The sequence below is a fragment of the Callorhinus ursinus genome, unplaced genomic scaffold (assembly GCF_003265705.2).
Source record: "Callorhinus ursinus isolate GAN/ISIS: 27379988/994484 unplaced genomic scaffold, GSC_fseal_2.0 scaffold4, whole genome shotgun sequence".
NCBI lineage: Eukaryota > Metazoa > Chordata > Mammalia > Carnivora > Otariidae > Callorhinus > Callorhinus ursinus.
This window is the reverse complement of record NW_027397066.1, coordinates 8,396,293-8,415,261: the sequence shown is the minus strand read 5'-3', so window position 1 is coordinate 8,415,261 and position 18,969 is coordinate 8,396,293. Positions and strand designations below refer to the sequence as shown.

The following is an 18,969-nucleotide window of genomic DNA, read 5'->3' as shown; positions in this document are numbered from 1 at the left end:
CATGTTGGATGGAGTATACTTCCTGGCCTCATGATTTTGGGTCTGGCTAACTTGATTTGCTTTGGCTAGTGGTTATTAACAGAGATGATCCAAAGGGTAAATGGGCTTGTTTCCTTGAGCTCCTGACTTTCATCACGAGAAGAACATGTCTTAGTAAACCCTGATCTGAGAAGGATGACATACGTATGGCAAAGAACCAAGCCCAACCTGCATCTTGGAGGCAAACCCAACAAGTTGAGCCTGAATCAACCAAATCACAGTGGACTGGCAAACTTGCAAGAGACAAGTGAATACAATGGTATATGCCTGATAAGGACTGAATGTTTGTGTCCCCCCAGCCAAGTTCATACTTCAAAACCCTAATCTCCAATGTGATGATGTTTGGAGGTGGGACCTTTGGGAGGTGATTAGAGTTTCATGAGGATGGGGACTTCATCATGGGATTATCACCCCTATAAAAAGAGACAAAGACACCAGATCTCTTTCAATATATATGCACCAAGGAAAGACCATGTGAGGATATAAGATGGCCTTTTGCAAACAAGTAAACAGGATCTCACCAGACACCAGATCTGCTGGCACCTTTATTTTGGACTTCCCATCCAGAATTGTGGGAAATTAACGTTTATTGTTTAAGCCATCCTGTCTATGGTATTTTGTGATAGCAGCCCAAACTGATTAAGGCAATGTCACTGACATTTTGTGGTTGTCCGTTTCATAGCAAATGCTGACTGACTGGGATAACCAGTATATTAATCTTCATCACAATACATGTTTAATTCAACATGTAGGTCATTGTGCAGAGGTATCAGTTGCATCCTTATAATGTTTTTAATTCCACCCCCATCATTGCTTGTGGATTCAGATCATCCTTCTACTATGTAAATGACTTACCTCTGAATATACAATGATTCCTTTCTTCTAAGGGTGAAGAGAGATACCAATTTTTTTTTTTTTTTTTTTTGCCCAGATGTATGGTTGCATATGTTTCCATCTATAATGAGCAGGGGTAGGAAAAATCTAAGAAAAAGTATGTAAGGACACATAATCAAAACATCTTCTTTTGAGTCAAATTTAGCTTCTATAGAAAAGCTTGGCAATTGGCTCTTATAATATCTGATCACTATGCATACTTTCAAGCCATCACCTCTGCCGAGTACAGAAAATACTTGAGAAAAAGAAAAAAAAAAGCAACATTTTGCTAATGCAACTTATGTTTTTAGTGTGAACACATGTTATTTTAAAAGTCCTCATTTCGACAGATTTTTATTTTTCAAAAGGCAATGAAAAGTGCCAAGGGAGCTAATAAATGAATTTCTCTCTCTCCAACTCTCTTTTCCTGACCTTTATCAAAGTCCACTTTATTCTCCTTTGGGGAAGAAAACGTGATTCGTGTCATTGCCCCTTAACCAAGAAAAATCTGAGGAAAGAACAAATAAAAGAACTTTTCATCTGGTCATAAAACAATAATTAATTGCACCATTAAGTAACCTATACAAACCTGGGGGGGAAATGGAGAAAAAGAGAAATCTTCCTGAGAAATATTCCCAGAGGACTGTTGTTAATCAAAGCCTGTGTGATTCAGAGAAAGAAGAAAGGAAGCCGTGGGAAAATGAGACCCATAAGGAGGCCTTGAGCACAGTACCTCAAGGGGGGTGTGAAGGAAAACATTTTTCAAGGATAGATTCTTCTGTAAGGCGCACATGGTTGATCAGGTCATGTGGTTGCTTTGTGAATTAACATCAAAGTAAAATTAGCTTATAGCCACAATTTATTTATTTATTTTTGCTTTCATGAGAGATTTGCTTCAGGGTGAATAAATAGAAGTTCTGAAGGGAATGTGTGATTCAGTAGCTTGTGAGACCTAGACCCCTTTCCTTCATGTTGCGTATTCTTAGGTCAGATGTTCTGATTTCTAACCCAAGATTTGAGCAGTTTGACCAGACTAGGACCTCTTGGTTTGACTTGCTTGTCAGATGTAGCACAGGAGTTTGAATGGGAGCTGTCACTTATATGATGCTTAGTAGGTACAGGTTAAAGGAGGGGTTGCATTGTTACTATTCAACATGATGACCTGATCCTTTCCTCTCAATGATTCTTTGAGGAATAGACTAAATAGAGATTAAGGAAGCAGTGAGACAAGTTAGAGGGAAACTCTGAAAAGAAAGCCAAAATCCTCCAAGATAGTCCTGCAGGGCTGGTCAAGGACACAAGCAATCAAGATGGAAAGGAACAGAGAAGAGGCCCTTATGGAAACAGCCCTGTTACCTGTCTTGGAGTATTTTTTCCTGACATTCACCAAGTTTCCCTCCTTCCCCTAATAAAATATAAGGAATGTTTACTTGTTCATTGATCTGTTCATTCAACCAAAATTTATTGTTTTATTCTGTATCCTCTTTAAATGTAACCCTGAGGTAAAAATTGTATTTGGTGGGTGAAAGAAACTCCAGTAAAGAATTGGAGATGGAAGGCAGAGAAGGGAAGGCAGTCACTGTGCATTATTAACCTGGAACCATGGTGGGTGAGTGGGGCTAACACCCACAGGAGAATCAAATCACTGTCAAGACTATTTTCTACCCAGAGGTGAACATTTTATTGCTATCCTGCTGCCCATTTCAAAATGTGTCCAGCCACCTGTTCGATATCAGTTTTTAGAAGTTCTTCAACTAAATCAAATCAAATGACAATATTATATCTCAATGATACTGACATAGAGATGCTCCAAATCTTAATATGCTTCTTATGAAATCCCCATGAACCCCATTAAAATCCAAACCATATTACATCCTCTTGTAAATTTTGTAAAGATTTCAAAATACTAAAAAAATTAAAGCTCCAAATTAAATGTCACCTTTTTTAGCTAAAGTTACCAAGCAATCAAAGTTGCCTCCAGTTTCTTGCTTTGGTAGATTCAGCCAAAGGGCGGAGCTCCTGATGGTTGGGCTGACTCATCCTGGAAGGGCTATAGTTTCTTCACAGCCACAGAACCTGTTTGCATTCAAACCCAAGTCTTACTTTTTAAAGTCAAATGAGGTTTTATCAAATACAAAATTATTATGGTACGGAAGCCCCAATAACAAAATTTAAAGATAAGGTGATCTGCAAACCCTAGAGCTAAATTATATTTGCAGAACTCAGGATTTGGTATTGCTAAATACTTTTTCAAAGAATTAGGAGTATTTGTGGGAAGGACAATAGAGGGAATTTTGATTTTGTTTGTTTGTTTTGTTTTACCCTTATCAGTATGTTAGCCAATCTATGTCAGGTTTCCAAAATTTATAAACTATGCCCTTTAATTCAGTCTCAGAACTATCCCAATAAGAGGTTGATTTGGGCAGAATGCATTTACCATATCTAAGAGTGGGAAGCAACCAATGCATGCTGTTTCTCTTCGAGTAAGTGTTGAGAAACTATGGCCCTGTAAGACAACTACAGTTTTTGTAAATAAAGTTTTATTAGGACACAGTCACATTCATTTATTTACATATTGTAGATGACTGTTTTCTGAGCCACAAAAACGAAGTTCACCCAAAACTATTTAAAGAGACCTGATGTGGTAAGCCTGAAATATTTACCATCTGGCCCTTCAAAGAAAAAGGTGTTCTGTCTTAATAGCACTAAAAACCTTTTTGTTAAATTTAGAAAATTGCAAAGTTGGGGGCCCAGGTCACAGGGTCAGAGCCCAAATCAGATGCTTTTATCTCACATCAAGATTATTTAAAAATTATCAGTTTACATTTCTTTCCATATGGTGTGTTTCTAAAGTCTCATTTCTTCATTATGCATTAACTCGGGCTATTGGCTGAGTTAATAATCTCTACAGTGCATGATGAGCTGGCTTAGGCCATTGGAGCAACTGTTAGTAACTCTGAGTGTGGAATAGCATAGTTCCATAAAACTGCCTCATCACATGTGGATTGCAGCCAAAGAATCTTGTTTGGTAGATTCCTATAGTTATGCTCCTGAGAAGAGTAACAAACAATAGCTCTTCTAAATGCTCTTCAAGACACTGTCTGCCCTGTGTTTTTGGCAGTTCCACCTCTCAAGGAGTGCTTCTTGCTGCATCTTTGTTTTTCCCTTCATCAGTGACTATACCTCTCAAGTTTGAGTCTCCCCCTGCTGTTCTACTCCTTTCCCATGGGCATTTATCTTGGTTCTTTCTTTCTCTAACACATGTAGGTCTAGTACTATTTGTTATATCAGAACCTCTTCTCCTTTCTATTTCCCCTTTGCTTATTGCCCAGGGCATTTTTATTTTTACTGTATTCTTCAGTTAATGAGTTCTGAGTCTTGTAAATGCATCTACTGTTCAGAGAGATCTTGTCTACCAAGCTGGGTTAGATAATCCCACCAGGAGACTTTCCTTCCGTTAGATACACAACTAACCCAGGTCAGAACAATTTATTATCATCCAGTACAACTTCCTGTCAACAACCCTCCTCTTTTCTTCTAGTTCTCATGTCATAAATCTCCTAGGCCTACCAGAGCATCACCTTGAAGTCACCCCATAATTCTTTGAGAATTTCTGATCCTAATCCAAAAATAGCCCTCACACATCCCCACCTTACCCTAAATGAGGAATGGGATCATGGGCAGCCAACCTAGTGTTGCTTACTAAAGCCTGGTATTAATAATTTAAAACGGGACCTTCATGACTATTCTTGGGCAGAAACAGGACTCAGGTGCCTATATCCTCTAAAACTGCAAGGCAACTTTTGCATTAAGGAAGGTTCCTGCAAAGTTCAGAGTCATTCTGTGGCAGCCACTCTAAAGACCTTACAATATAGCAAGAATAAGACTAATTTTGTTTTAGCTAAAATGCCCTTACAGCAAAATTGACTACCTACATTATCAAACTAGGATATTTTTCAAGTGAAGGGGAATGGAACATTAGGTCTAAACCAGATTGAGCTGGAAAATAGGATGACTGGTTACTCTACTTGTAGTGGATGCTTTACAAGTGGAGGCCTTTGCTGGGTCCTAACCTTTGCTGAGTACTTGCATGGTATGATATAAACCCCCATGATTGTAGTAACATTTCTGCCGAAGTAGCCTGATCCCAGTATAAGAAATAGCCTTAGCATTACCACCAATACAGGCACATGAGAAAGGGGGGTGGCCCACAGCATAGCTGAAGGCTTTCCTGTAGACCTACTTTATCTTTGATGCATGACCAAGAGCTATGTAGGTTATTAGGAGTGGTTCCTTTGAAGTGATGTGCTAATGTATTCATTTCTTCAAGATAAAACTTGTGACAAAAGACTGAGATGAAGTTTAGGAGATGAGCATCACCATGTCAGTCCTTCATCTTAACACTGGGGGGACAAGGGCCACCATGGAACCATTTCTCAGCATACAGGTGATAAGACCTGATCATACACAGTCTCATTGGTTCTCGTGTGGAAAATATATTGTGCTGGGAAAGTGGATTCAAGGAAGGTAGTTGGAAAGCTTTCACAGCTAGAAGGCTACTACAGATGTGTGCTCAAGGATAACGTGAGCTTAAACTAATGCAGCTGCAGGAGACAGAAAACAGGGCATACTATTATATCAGAGATTAGGGGTAGAATTACAAAGAAAGGATAAGGAATTTTGTTAGATTTCTGGCTTAGTATCACCCACTGAGAGAAAACATAGGACAAAATTTGGGTTTTAGCAGAGGCTGTGAGCAGGGAAAGGGAGATTAATTATAGAAAGAGGAAAAGAGGGGAATACAGAAGAAATGCATCTTACCCTTCATGATTTTGCTGGGTTCTTCCCAACTTAACCCTGAGTGTGTAAATGCATTAAGTTTTACTAAGCGATTCCACCATCCAAAGTGAAACAAGGTAATTTCTTTTTCTGGGTATTCCTTCTCTGAACTGATTCATGGAGATGGGTAAACATACATTTTTTGAGAGCTGGATTAAGATCAAGAAAAAAAAATGGTTTTGACCCTTGTTCGACTGTGGATTATTATTCCACCTGCCTAGTCTTTAGTTACTTTATTTGAAAAATGGGGTAATAATACCTCCATCAAATCAATGACATCATCAAAAGATAAAAGGAAATATTATATGTTAGATATTCAGTATTATGCTTGGAGAAAGGTCAGAATTTTCCAACTGGTGATTTTTGTTGTAGAGTGTTTGATCATTTATTTCCTGAAATACAAAACCAGAAGGATGGACATCAGAAAGAAAGAATATTCTTTGAGCATTTATTTATTCAACTAAAACATTAAAATAATATAAACTAACATGAGGAACATATATTTCTGGCCATGTTGGAGTAACTGGTACTAGACTTACTCTCTTCCCATAAGTAGCTAGAACACTGGACAAGATATATGAAACCATTGTTTTAGACAATAGAAAACAGGTATTGCTGGATTGCTAATCTTGAGAGGAAAAAAAAAGCAAACCAAGGTGAATCACCCTGGATTTCTTGCTGGACACCCCTTTCGGAATATCGTACAGGGAATAGAGGTCCAGTTAGTTATGAAGATAACACATAGAAGTTCTAAGAGGCTGAATCAGTTAGAATTTATGGCAGAGTACATAAAAGAGAGCTGTGCGTGCACACATACACACACACACACACACAATACCTTTAAAAAACTGTATTAAAACTGCATAGGAATTCTGCAGCATCTTGTGGGACAATAAGGTGTACTTGCATAGAATGTAATTTGAAAAGACCAGGAAAAGAACTATCAGAGGACTATCAGGTGAAGAATTACCAGAGATTACAAAGGACTGGAAGATATCAAGGCTTCTAGGAGGCTGAATGGAGAGATCTCATTGAATATTGGAGGCATTCGTTAGAGCCTTGAGAAGGGTAACACTTCAGCAGTAAGCCTGAACAAGCCTAGAGGAAGAGCTGCTTAGAGCTATCATAACAAAGTTTGAAATCAAGGCTCCAATGATTAAGCTATCCCAGTGCAATGTAAGTGCCTACCAAAACAAAGATTAATGCTCTGTTAAGGGAGGTCAGCTCCTGATATTCAAAAACACATCATTCACAAGTGCTTCTCATCCAATCAGAAATTATTTCATGTAAATGAGCATAAAACTAGAACCTGTAACCAGTCATTAAAAATAAATTCACAAATGACAGAGATGATGGAAATAGTGTGCAAGGACTTCAAAACAGGCCTGATAAATTCTATGGTGGATATAATTTAAAACATACACATATTGGAGAAGGAAATGGAAGATATAAAAATTAGCCAAATGGAAATTATAGAAATTGATGCCTACAGACATTGAGAGTATTATAAGAGAATACTATGACAAGAATTTCAGCAAATTAAGATGTCTAAGGTTCTTGAAGACACTAATTAACAAAATTGACAATAGAAGATATTTTAAAAATCATAATAGCCTTGTATCTATTAAAAAAAAAAAGCTTGAATTCATAATTGAAAACCATCTCACAATGAAAATCCCTGACCTAGATGGCTGCATTAGTGGATTAAATCTAATGCTTAAATTAGTAATAATACACAATTAAAAAATAGAGGAATGGGAAGAACTTCCCAAATCATTTAATGAAGACTCCATTATTCTCACACCCAAACTGGCAAAAATGTGATAAGAAAATTTGGGACCCAATATTCTTAATAAACATACAAGCAAAAATCTTCACCAAAATGCTAACAAATCTTATTTAGTGATATACAAAAGGGATAATACACTCTGCCTAAATGAGGGTTGTACCAAGAATTTAGGTTATATGCTTATAACATTCCAAAATGAGTCAATGTAATGTAACGATTTAATAGAATCAAGGGGAAAAGTACGTGATAATTTCAAAAGATATGGGACTCTCCTATAATAAGTTCAATATCTATCTATTCATGAATAAAATATTCAGCAATCTAGCAATAGAAGGAAACTTACTAAAATTGATCAAGAGAACCTTTGAAAAACATACCGCTAGCATGATACTTAAGAGTGAAAGACAGAATGCTTTCCCCCAAAGATTATGAACAAGATAAAAAGGTTCCATCGTCATTCCTTTTATTCCACACTTCACTGGAGTTGTTAGTCAATGTAATAAGTCAAATAATAAAGACAACAACAACAATAACAATATAGGCATTCAGATTCGAAAGAAACAAGTACAACTACCTTTTTGGTTTTTTTTGTTTGTTTCACAGATGTTATGATCCTGTATGAAGGAAATCCTGTGAAGTTTCTTTTAAAAAGGAATTAAGATTTTAGATAAACCAGCAGGGTTGTAGGATACAAGATCAACATACCCAGTCAATTCTATTTCTGTACACTAGTAAAAATCAACCAGAAACTGAAATAAAATAAACAATACCATTTGTCATAGCATCAAAAACATGAATTATTTATGAGTACATATGACAACCTATAGACTGAAACATTGATGGGAGAAATTTAAAAGAGTGAAATGAATCAAAAGACTTCATCAATATTTTAAAATATCAATTCTCCATAAATTATTCTATGGTTTCAATACAATCTTCATCAAAATTCCAGCAGGGCTTTTGTAGAAATTAAGAAGCTGATTCCAAAATTCATATGAAAATTCCAGGAACCTAGAATATCTAAAACACAGTTTTGAAATAAAAAGGACAAAGTTTGAGGACTTCTACCATCTGATTTCAAGACTTAACAAAACTATAATAATCAAGACAGTCTGCCCTGGGTAAAATACAAATAAATCAATGCAACAGAATAGAGAAAGAATAATGGACCCATAAATAGATAGTTGACTTTTGACAAAGTTGCAAAGTCAACTCAGTGGAGAATATAATCTTTTGAATGGATGGTACTGGAAAATTTGAATATTCTTATGGGAAGAAACAATAAGTTTAGATCTTTACTTTTCATCACATATTAAAATTAGCATAATTGGATTATAGACCTAAATGTGAAACCTAAAGCCATAAAACTTTTGAAAAAAAAAAAAAAACTTAGCATTGAGATATATGACCTGGGCTTAGGCAGAAGTCTTTAGACATAACATCAAAAACATGATCCACATAAGAAAAAAAGATTGATAAATTGAACTTTATCAAAATTAAAAATTCTACCCTTTGAGGGGTTCCTGGGTGACTAAGTCAGTTAAGTATCTGCCTTCAGCTCAGGTCAAGATCCCAGGGTCCTCAGCAGGGAGTCTGCTTCTCCCTCTCCCACTGTCCCTCGCCATTCCTTCCTACTCTCTCTCTCCCTCAAATAAATAAATAAAATCTTTAAAAAAATTCTACTCTTTAAAGACATTGTTAAAATGAAAAGACAAGCCGTGTACCAATAGAAATAATTAGAAAATCACACATTTAGGAAAGGACTTGAACTCAGAATATACAACGAAATCTCAGCAATCAATAGTAAGCAAATAACCCAATAAATGAATGGGCAAATTGTTTGAAAAAACACTTCACCAAATAACACTACACAGAAGTGTAGAGAGCAAAATGGAGTCTCTTCTGGCAAGCAGGAGCTTGTGTCAAGCAAAGACACAAGCAGTTAAGGTACTGCAGCTAGGGGATATCACCAGGACAAATGTCAGCTGACACCCCAGAACTGACAAGGAGTAGAACCAGAGGAGGTCTGTGATGAGGGAGCAAAAGGCAAGCTGAGGACAAAGCAGAAGCAGACATCCCACAACACGCTCCCCCCCCATGGGATATATGTGACATTCCTCAGGCTCTCCTGGCTGCCCTAAAGCTAAGGAAGGGAAAAATAGTTAACTTAGAGAGATCACAATCCTGCAAGATATGAGTCTCCCTCGGTTTACAAATGTCTTAGCGATCTATAAGAACTAAGCTTTTCTATCAATAACCTAGCTTCCAGAAGGAAATGTAGATACAATTAAATGTCCTTATAACCTGTGGCCCAGTGACAGATACTTGAAGCAGGCAGAGTGTAATGTTCCTCCGGGAAGCTCCCAAATATCTTACTGTGAACGCCTTGCCAGAAGGAAAAACAATCTTAATTGACAATGGCAAGGCCTTCTGGTATCCTGGGAGTCTTCTTTAATGTATGAAAGTTCTTTCTCGAAAACTCCCTTTTTCCTTATTTCCCCCAACCCCATAGTATATAATCAGCCACACCTCACAACCCCTGTGCAGTAGCTCTTTCTGCCCATGGGTCCAGTCCCCGTGCTTTAATAAACCACCATTTTGCACCATAGACATCTCCAGAATTCTTTCCTGGTCATTGGCTATGGACCTCACCCCACCGAACCTCACCTATATTCCAAAACCTTGTCAGCTTGCAGAGACCCAAAACTAATTAAATCCCTTTAAAAAGGGAAGGGTTTTGGCAGCAAACTGTCAGATTCTTCAGACCTGGCTCCTGTATGTCTGACCACTGAAAAAGGGCAACTGCTGCCACAGGTTCTGCCGGATGGATCTCCAAACAGAAATGAGATCCTTCCCTGCTTGAACAACAGAAGCAGTAAGTGCTGAGAGCTGAGCCCGACCAGACCAGACCGAGGACTTATCTCAATTGCGGGCCCACAGACTGACTTCACATTTGGTTCGTTCACTTCCCGCACCCTTCTGTTACCTTGTTTGTTGAGTGGCTTGTCTTCTGTCCTGTTTGTGTGCTGTGTAAGAAGCCAAGTTTAATCACATGGTGAATTGTCATTGCGTTTGGAATCCTGAACCTGCTTTATAATTGTGATTCAACTTTGCTTATGACTGAATAAAGCTGACATTGTGGAAAGACGCAACTCGTGTGCGCCTTCTTAGCATGCTCATGACAATAAACAAAGAGGCACATGAACAAAATACTCAACATCATTAGTCATGAAGGAAACACAAATTAAAATCATACTGAGATAATAGTATAAACCCGTAGTAACACATCTAACATGAAAAAGTCTGGGGATGCCTGAGTGGCTCAGTCAGTTAAGTGTCTGACTCTTGATCTCAACTCAGGTCTTGATCTAGGCAGGATCTTGAGTTAAAGCCCCATGTTGGGCTCCATGCTGGGCATGGAACCTACTTTAAAAAAAAAAAAATTTTTTTTGATCACACCAAATGTTGGTGAAGATAGGAAACAGATGGGCCTCTCATGATTTGCTGGTAGAAATATACAATGGCACACTTGATGTGGTTTTGAATGTTGGGGTTCAGAGGTGATGGCCAAGAAAATTTTTTGAGATGTCTTCCTTGCAAAAAGGTGGCTTTATTAAAGCAGACGGTTAGGACCCTGGGCAGAAATTGCTGCACTGGAGTTTTGAGGAATGACTGATTATATACTTTGGAGTTGGGGGACAAAATGACAAAGGGAGCTTTCCAAAAGGACTTTCATATGCTAAAGAAGAGTCACAGGACCCTGGAGACCTAGATATTGTCAAGCTAATGTTGTTTTTCCCTCTAGCAAAGCATTAACCTTAAGACAGTTGGGAGTTCCTGGAGGAATGTCACACTCTGCCTGTCTCAAGTAGTTATCAATTGGCTGCAGGTTATAAGGAAATTTAATCTGATCTACATTTCCTTCTGCCCTTGTTCCCCACATAACACTCACCAGTGTGAACAGTGGCAGCTCCACTAAAAGCTAAACATATATTTACCCTATGGACCCGATATTCCAATTTATGGAATGATTATCCCCCCACAGCTTTGGCGTCCTCTCCAGAACACACTTGCTCATTATTTGCAATAAGGATAGGTAGAGAGTTTTCCAAGTCTTCAAGCTGTGGTTCCTTTCTGCATCATTACCTTTTCTATGTTTCTTACTCTTCTCAAATTTTTTACTTTATTTTTTTAAAGATTTTATTTATTTACTTGAGAGAGAGAGAGTGTGTGTGGGGTGGTGGGGTGTGGGGAGTCAGAGGGAGAAGCACTGAGTGTGGAGCTCCATCCAGGGATCGATCCCAAGACTCTGAGATCATTACCTAAGCTGAAATCAATCACAACCAACTGAGCCACCCAGGCGCCCCCTCACTCTTCTTGAATTTTACTGTAGCAGCAAGGACAAAGTTTGCTTAGAAATCTCCTCAGCTCAATATCCAAGTTTATCACTTATAATTTCTGCTTTCCACAAAACAACAGAACACAGTTTGGCTAAGTTTTTGCCACCTTATACCAAGGATCATCTTTCCATCAGTTTCCAAGAACATGTTTCTCATTTCACCTGATAACTCACGAGAATCCCCTTGAGTGTCCACCTTTCTGTTAACAATCTCTTTAAGGCAATCTAGGCTTTTTCTAACGTGAACCTTGAATGCCTTTCCACCTCAACCCATTACTATGTTCCAAAGTTACTTCCACCTTTTTAGGGGCTTGTCACAGCAGCACCACACTTCTCTGTACCAAAATCTTTATTAGCCAGGATTCTCCAGAAACCAACAGGATGTATGTGTGTGTGTGTGTGTGTGTGTGTGTGTGTGTGTGTGTAAAATTATATATGTAGAGATGGTGTGTGCTGTGAATTGTGCAAGACTGTTGAATCATAGATCTGTACCTCTGAAACAAATAATACATTATATGTTAAAAAAAGAAGAAGAAGAAGAAGAAGAAGAAGATAGGAGGGGAAGAATGAAGGGGAGTAAGTCAGAGGGGGAGATGAACCATGAGAGACGATGGACTCTGAGAAACAAACTGAGGGTTCTAGAGGGGAGGGGGTGGGGGGATGGGTTAGCCTGGTGATGGGTATTAAAGAGGACACATACTGAATGGAGCACTGGGTGTTATACGCAAACAATGAATCATGGAACACTACATCAAAAACTTATGATGTATGGTGATTAACACAACATAATAATAAAAAAATATATATGTAGAGAGAGAGACAGATGGACAAAGGCACAGACATAGAGAGAGACAGAGATTTTAAGGAGTTGGCTCCACATGATTGTGAAGCCTTAGTAAGGACACAATTTGATGCTGTGCATATTGTTATTTTACGCAAATTAACCTTAGTTAAGTTGATTTGATAATAACAATAATATCACTTACCTGGTAGAATTATTTAAGTAATAAATAACTGATGATGTCAGTTCAGGAATTGTTCACTTGATGATAGTTTTTTAAAAACCAGCCTCTAGGTTTTCTAAGTAAACCTGATTCCTTCAATTGGCTGTCTTTTTAACTTATATTTTCTCCTTAGGACTTTATATTCTTAAAGGAATCTCAGACTGTTTTCTCAGAGCTCATGAGGTTAATCAACTCAAATTATAGGTGGCAAAATCACATGGAGTCTCAGCATATTTATCTGGTAGATGAGAATTTTGTATTCTTGAATGCATTAAATCAAGCCAAGGGTCTGATGTTATAAGCATTTGGAATTTCTTCTCTCAGATGGATTTTTTTTCTTCAAAAAAAAGCTGATTGGTGCAAACCTGTCTCAGATTTAATGGTTAAAACCAGGAATGAAGGGGGGTAAATCGGAGGGGGAGATGAACCATGAGAGATGATGGACTCTGAAAAACAAACTGAGGGTTCTAGAGGGCAGGGGCCTGGGGGGATGGGTTAGCCTGGTGATGGGTATTAAAGAGGGCACGTTCTGCGCGGAGCACTGGGTGTTATGCACAAACAATGAATCATGGAACACTACATCCAAAACTAATGATGTAATGTATGGTGATTAACATAACAATAAAATATTAAAAAAAAAACCCAGATGTACTTATGAAAGAGCTTACCACCTATATGGAATTGGGACAGGCTCCGCTTCCCCACCAAACTAAAGGAATAGAAATTATAAATGTCCATTGACTATTTGCTGAATATGCCTTTTAAGAGCCAATCTTTGTTTTACTTTGATTGAGCAACACAGCACCATCTTCCCTACATTTGTTACAGTATAATTTTATCTGACTCAGTTGGAACATGTTGCTGTATCAGAAATGGTTCTCCTTTCAAAAAGTTTATAGTATCAGTGGGCAAAGACAAAGCATGCTCATTTTCAGAATAGAGAGAAACTATAGAAAGTTTTATGTTATCAAGTAACAAATAAATACTAGGGAAAACAATCTGAAGATGTTCAGGAACCAGAGATCTCATAGTGGGCTGTAGTGTTAGAATGTTTTTATAGTGAAGGGGACACAGATGTCACAAAACCCGTGGTCAGATAATCAACTCAAGTATCTTAAAGGAGAGACGTCCTGCATACAATAAGTATTTTAAGTACAATAGAACTCATTTACCTAGTTGTAGTTTCAGGATATCTGTAATTCATTTTCTAATAGTAGATACCTTTGGGAAATAATGGTCTTTGCAATTGCAAGAAGTTTTCGTTAGCATAGTTAGATATTGTTCTGGTGGCTTATTACAACTAAAGTTTATTTTCACTATATTACATGCCCACTGCTTGCCAATACTGATAGAGAGGGGAGAGGGATCTGCTCCATTCACTCAGGGACCAGCTGTTAGATGCTCTCCACGTGATGCACTCTCTGTGTCAACTGAAATTCAAGAATATCTGGGTCTCCATGACAGAGGAAGAGACAACTATATGATCATGCATTAGGCTCTTACACACTTCGGGCAAGAAGTGATATTCTCATTTCTGCCCACAGTCCATTGATAAGATGCAGTTTCAGTCCTGTCAAAGTGAAAAGAGGTTGGAAAATGTGGGTGAGCAGAGAGAATGTGTGTTTAGGATTACAGCTCTGGCACAGTTTGCTTATTCCTTTATTAAAGGAATAGACATTCCTTCGTTCCCTTCTTCTCATACAGAACATAGCCATCCCTTTCCCAGGGGAGGCAACTGAAGTTCCAAGTTTGAACCAATAAGCTCATGATGGGTCAAAGTCTGGAATCCCTAAATATTGCAAAAGTGTGGTTGCATTAAGTCCAGATATTCTTTTCTTGGTCAAAAGAACTATGAACAAAGAGCCTATTTATCACCTGCCAGGCACCTAACAGAACAGAGAAAGAATAACCATAACAATTATTCCCATCAGGAAAGGTGATGGTCCTGAAAAATTCTTCAATTCCATCAGTTCGACACTGTGAGTTCCCTCTACCCTTGGTGTGGATTTATTTCATGATAAGGTTATGATCGTGACCTTTGGAAAGATCCTTACCTATGCTTCTCCGTGGCCCTTAGCCCTATCTTCTTGTGCTCTTGTTTTGCATTATCCTCCTTGACTACATTTGAAGAGAGTGTTAAGGAATATACTCTCCTTGATCTGTACTGCTTTTTTCTGTTCCCTTCCTGCTCCAAGAATTCTCGAGGCTTAAGAATCATTTTTATAAGAATTTTTAGTCCAAGTTTGTTAAGTCTTGCCAGTACAAATGTCTTTAAATAAAATAGTAGACTTGTTATGTATTTGAGTCTAGTCAAGTCCATGTTCCAGTAACCATTACCAGATTGTCCTTTTGAAGGAAAAGTTCCAGGCTCTGCTATATTTTACTGATTTCCCACCAACTCTCTCTTCCTATTTCTTGCTTCTCTCTCTCTCTCCCTCTCCCTCACTTTTTTTTTCTCCCTCCCTCCATTGGCACTATAGTTTTTGTAAAATAACTATTTTTCATCTGACCTTAACCTGATTATTTCCCTAAGTAAATTTTTATCTAATAGAAAAATGTAGTGGGTCGGGATATCCTTAATCTAATTTTTGCTCTCACATACTTAGCCATTTGAGAGATGTGGGCTGTTATGTGACCTTATTCTAACTTTGCTTCAGAGTTGAGTTTATTTATTTTTATTTTACTTCACATTTTTAATTTAATCTATAATTACATACAGTAAAATTTAGAGAGTATAGTTAGTTTACAGTTCTGTGAGTTTTGACAAGCATAAATGGGCATGTAACCACCATGACAATCAAGGTATAAAAGAATTCCCTCACATGCACATGCACACACACACACATTCTCATTCATTTTTCTTTGTCAGATTCTCCCCAATGCCCAGCTCCTAGAAATGACTGACTCAGTCTCTGAATCAGTTGTGCTATCTCCCAATGTCCTATAAAACAAATTATACAGCATATAGTCTTTTGAGACTGGCTCCTTTCATCCAGCATAGTGCATTTGAGATTTACCTGTTTTCTTGCCCGTATTACTACTTTTTTTTTAAATTTTTCTATTGCATGGGTATGCCACAGGTTTTTATTATTTATTCATTTATTTATTTTCAATTCATTCACCATGCCAGTCAAGTGACATTTGGTTTGTTTTCAGTTTGGGATGATTACGAATACATTTTCTATAAATATTTGTGTGCATGTTTTTATACAAACATAAGTTTTTATTTCTTAGATTCTACCTAAAAGTGGAATTGCTAGGTTGCATGACAAGTGGATGTTTAACTTTAGGAAAAAACTGCCATATCGGCTCCCAAAGTGGCTGACCCATTTTGCATCTGTAACAGCAATGTGTGAGAATTTTATTTGATCCACAGCCTCACTGCCATTTGATATTGCCAAGTTTTTATTTCTGTTTTGTTCTGTTTTGCCATTCTAATAGGTTTTAGTAGTATCTTATTGTGGTTTTAATTTGCATTTTCCTAATGTCTAATTATGTCAAATATATTTCCATGTACTTACTTGCCTCCCATATGCTTTCTTTGGTGAAATATCTGTTTATATCATTTGCCCATTTCTTACTGGGTTGTTTGTTTCCATATTATTGAGTTTTGCATACTGAGTTAGTTAATATTCCCTCTTTCTTTGTTTGTTCAAGATAGAGCGGTAGAGTAAATTTTTTTTTAATCTCTTATCTTTTAACTGGAAATTTTTCTATTGTATGTTGGGAATGGGGCCAAAATTGCAAGCTTTGTATAATCCCTATTGTACCCTTCTGCCTTAGAGATAGAGCACACATTTTTAGAGGGACACACGAGAATCCATACAAGTAGATCAGATTTTTCATTCTTCCTTCAGCTAAATATGACTCTGTTGAAGCTCTGGCCAACAGGATGTATGTGGATGGGGTGAGGGCAACTTGTGGAATGCAATTAAACCTTGAGCCACACAGGGGTGAAGGGTGTCAGTCCCTGCATAGTCAAAAATCCTTGTATTAACTTTTGACTCCCTCCAAACTGAACTACTGTTTAGCCTATTGTTGACTGGAGGTCTTACTGACAACATAAATAGTCGATTAACACCTATTTTGCACACAATCTGTGTTTTTACAATACAGTAAGCTAGAGAAAAGTAAATGTTAAGAAAATCATAAGGAAGAGAAAATATATTTACAGTCCTGAACTGAATTTATTAAAAAAAGCAATGTGTAAGTGGACCCATGATGTTCAAAGCCATGCTGTTCAAGGGTCAACTGTATATCCTTAAAGAGAAAGCCTGCCCTCTGTTGTTCTCACCTTTACATAGGCTAAAATTAGTCTTAATGGATGGGGCACCCACATTAATGCTGGACCCTGAAGCTACCTTAAAAATGGTAGCATCTAATGGTAGAACCACACGATAGAAGGAGGGGAATCACCATTCTAGTTTTGAATATTTACTTTCAGACTTCAATAAGAGATACATATTAGCTTGTTTGAACTAGTTTTTTGTTTGTTTGTTTTAGCTTTTCTGTCCCTTGTAACTGAGCTTCATCCAAACCTACAAAAGACCTCAAGACATCTAGATCTTACATTTCAAGGAAATCTAGGATCTCCTCAAAGATAAATAAAACATTACAGACCGGAAAGATAGAGAAGTAGCAGAACCATTTTAAAGAAAAATCACTAATCAAATACTGAGATATTTTTGAGGTTATCTATCTTTGAGGAGATAATGTCAGAGGCTTTCCTCTGAACACAAAGAATGAAAACTTAGCAGGGATAGTATGTACAGAACTAAAGATAAAGGATAAAACAGTTTTTATTTTTTTTCTTGGCTGCATTATTTAGTTTAGTTATGCTTGAACACTTGGCCTACAGAGATAATATTAGGTTTCTGAAAACTTAATACTTATTAACCGGTTGAAGCAGAGGGGAAGGGGCATTTTCTTGCTCAAGGAAGGGCTTCATTAGTGCACTGCTTTGGACAGAAATGTGGAAATAGCCATCAAGCCACAAATTCAGAGCTTCCATTATGTTTATAATGTGCACTCCTACACTTCTACTCACCTCTACCATAGCCCCCACTAAAACTTTTCTTTATTGACTCTCTTTTTGAATCTTGTTTTCATTATTTTTACATTCTGAATTCCCAGTCCTTGGTGACACCAGAGAACATTTGAAACAGTATTTGCTCAATGAATGGAAATACATGTGACTGCCATCTGGACCGTCGGACCTGGCTCTAGCCTTGAAATCCATCAGGTATCTGTTCAATATTTGTTCATCTTCTTTATACACCCCAAACTCAGATGAGGTGGAACTCACCCCCATGTCTGGGCCAAGCACCCACAATGGAGTTCTGTCCAATCTGCTCTATATTCTTTACCCCGTCAGAGATCAAGAGAGCAAAGGAGATTCTGACATAGGTTGTCCAAGTGCTAGGCAATGTGTGGCCAAAGGATTCACAGGGATGTTTTAGCCATTAAGGGTTTAAGCCGCTATGCTGAGAGACAAAGACAGAAGCATGTACTCCATAAAATCTCTCTGTGACAATAAGAAGAACCAGCAGAATGTACTTTGGTCATGGAGAGAAAATTAATTTAGACTGTGAATGAGATCAGGAGAAGTGAAAGTAACAAGTTTACTCTTGGGTAGATTATTCAAAGGCAGATATTGGGCCAACCTACATTCCAGGAAGGTGGACTAGACTGATCAGAGAGGAATAAAGGGCAGGAAATTGTCCTATCTACCTTTTCTTTAGTTATTTTGCTATGTTAGCCATGTTTGTTCAAATGGTACAAGCCTGTTAAGAAAATGCCTGTAGGCAAGAGCCCTGGATGCTCCTTTCTGGTTACCACTCATATCTTTCTCGTTCTCTGTCTTGACTCTGAGCTCTTAGGTATAAGCCTACTTCTAGCACTTAAAAAAAAAAAAGATTGTATTTATTTTTTTATTTGAAAAAGAGAGCACAAGCAGGGGGAGCTGCAGAGTGAGAGGGAGAAGCAAGCTCCCTACTGAGGATCCTGGTCAGGGATCATGACCTGAG

General features: G+C 37.8%; 1 long non-coding RNA gene across 1 annotated transcript; it reads right to left on the bottom strand.

Moving 5' to 3' along the window:
- Positions 1–900: 900 nt before the first annotated feature.
- Positions 901–10,583, bottom strand: LOC112835539 (uncharacterized). The gene is made up of 3 exons (XR_003211245.2): positions 10,527–10,583; positions 2,852–2,988; positions 901–994 (listed from the first exon to the last, which is right to left on the bottom strand). It is a non-coding gene; the product is annotated as an uncharacterized lncRNA (long non-coding RNA).
- Positions 10,584–18,969: the final 8,386 nt, after the last annotated feature.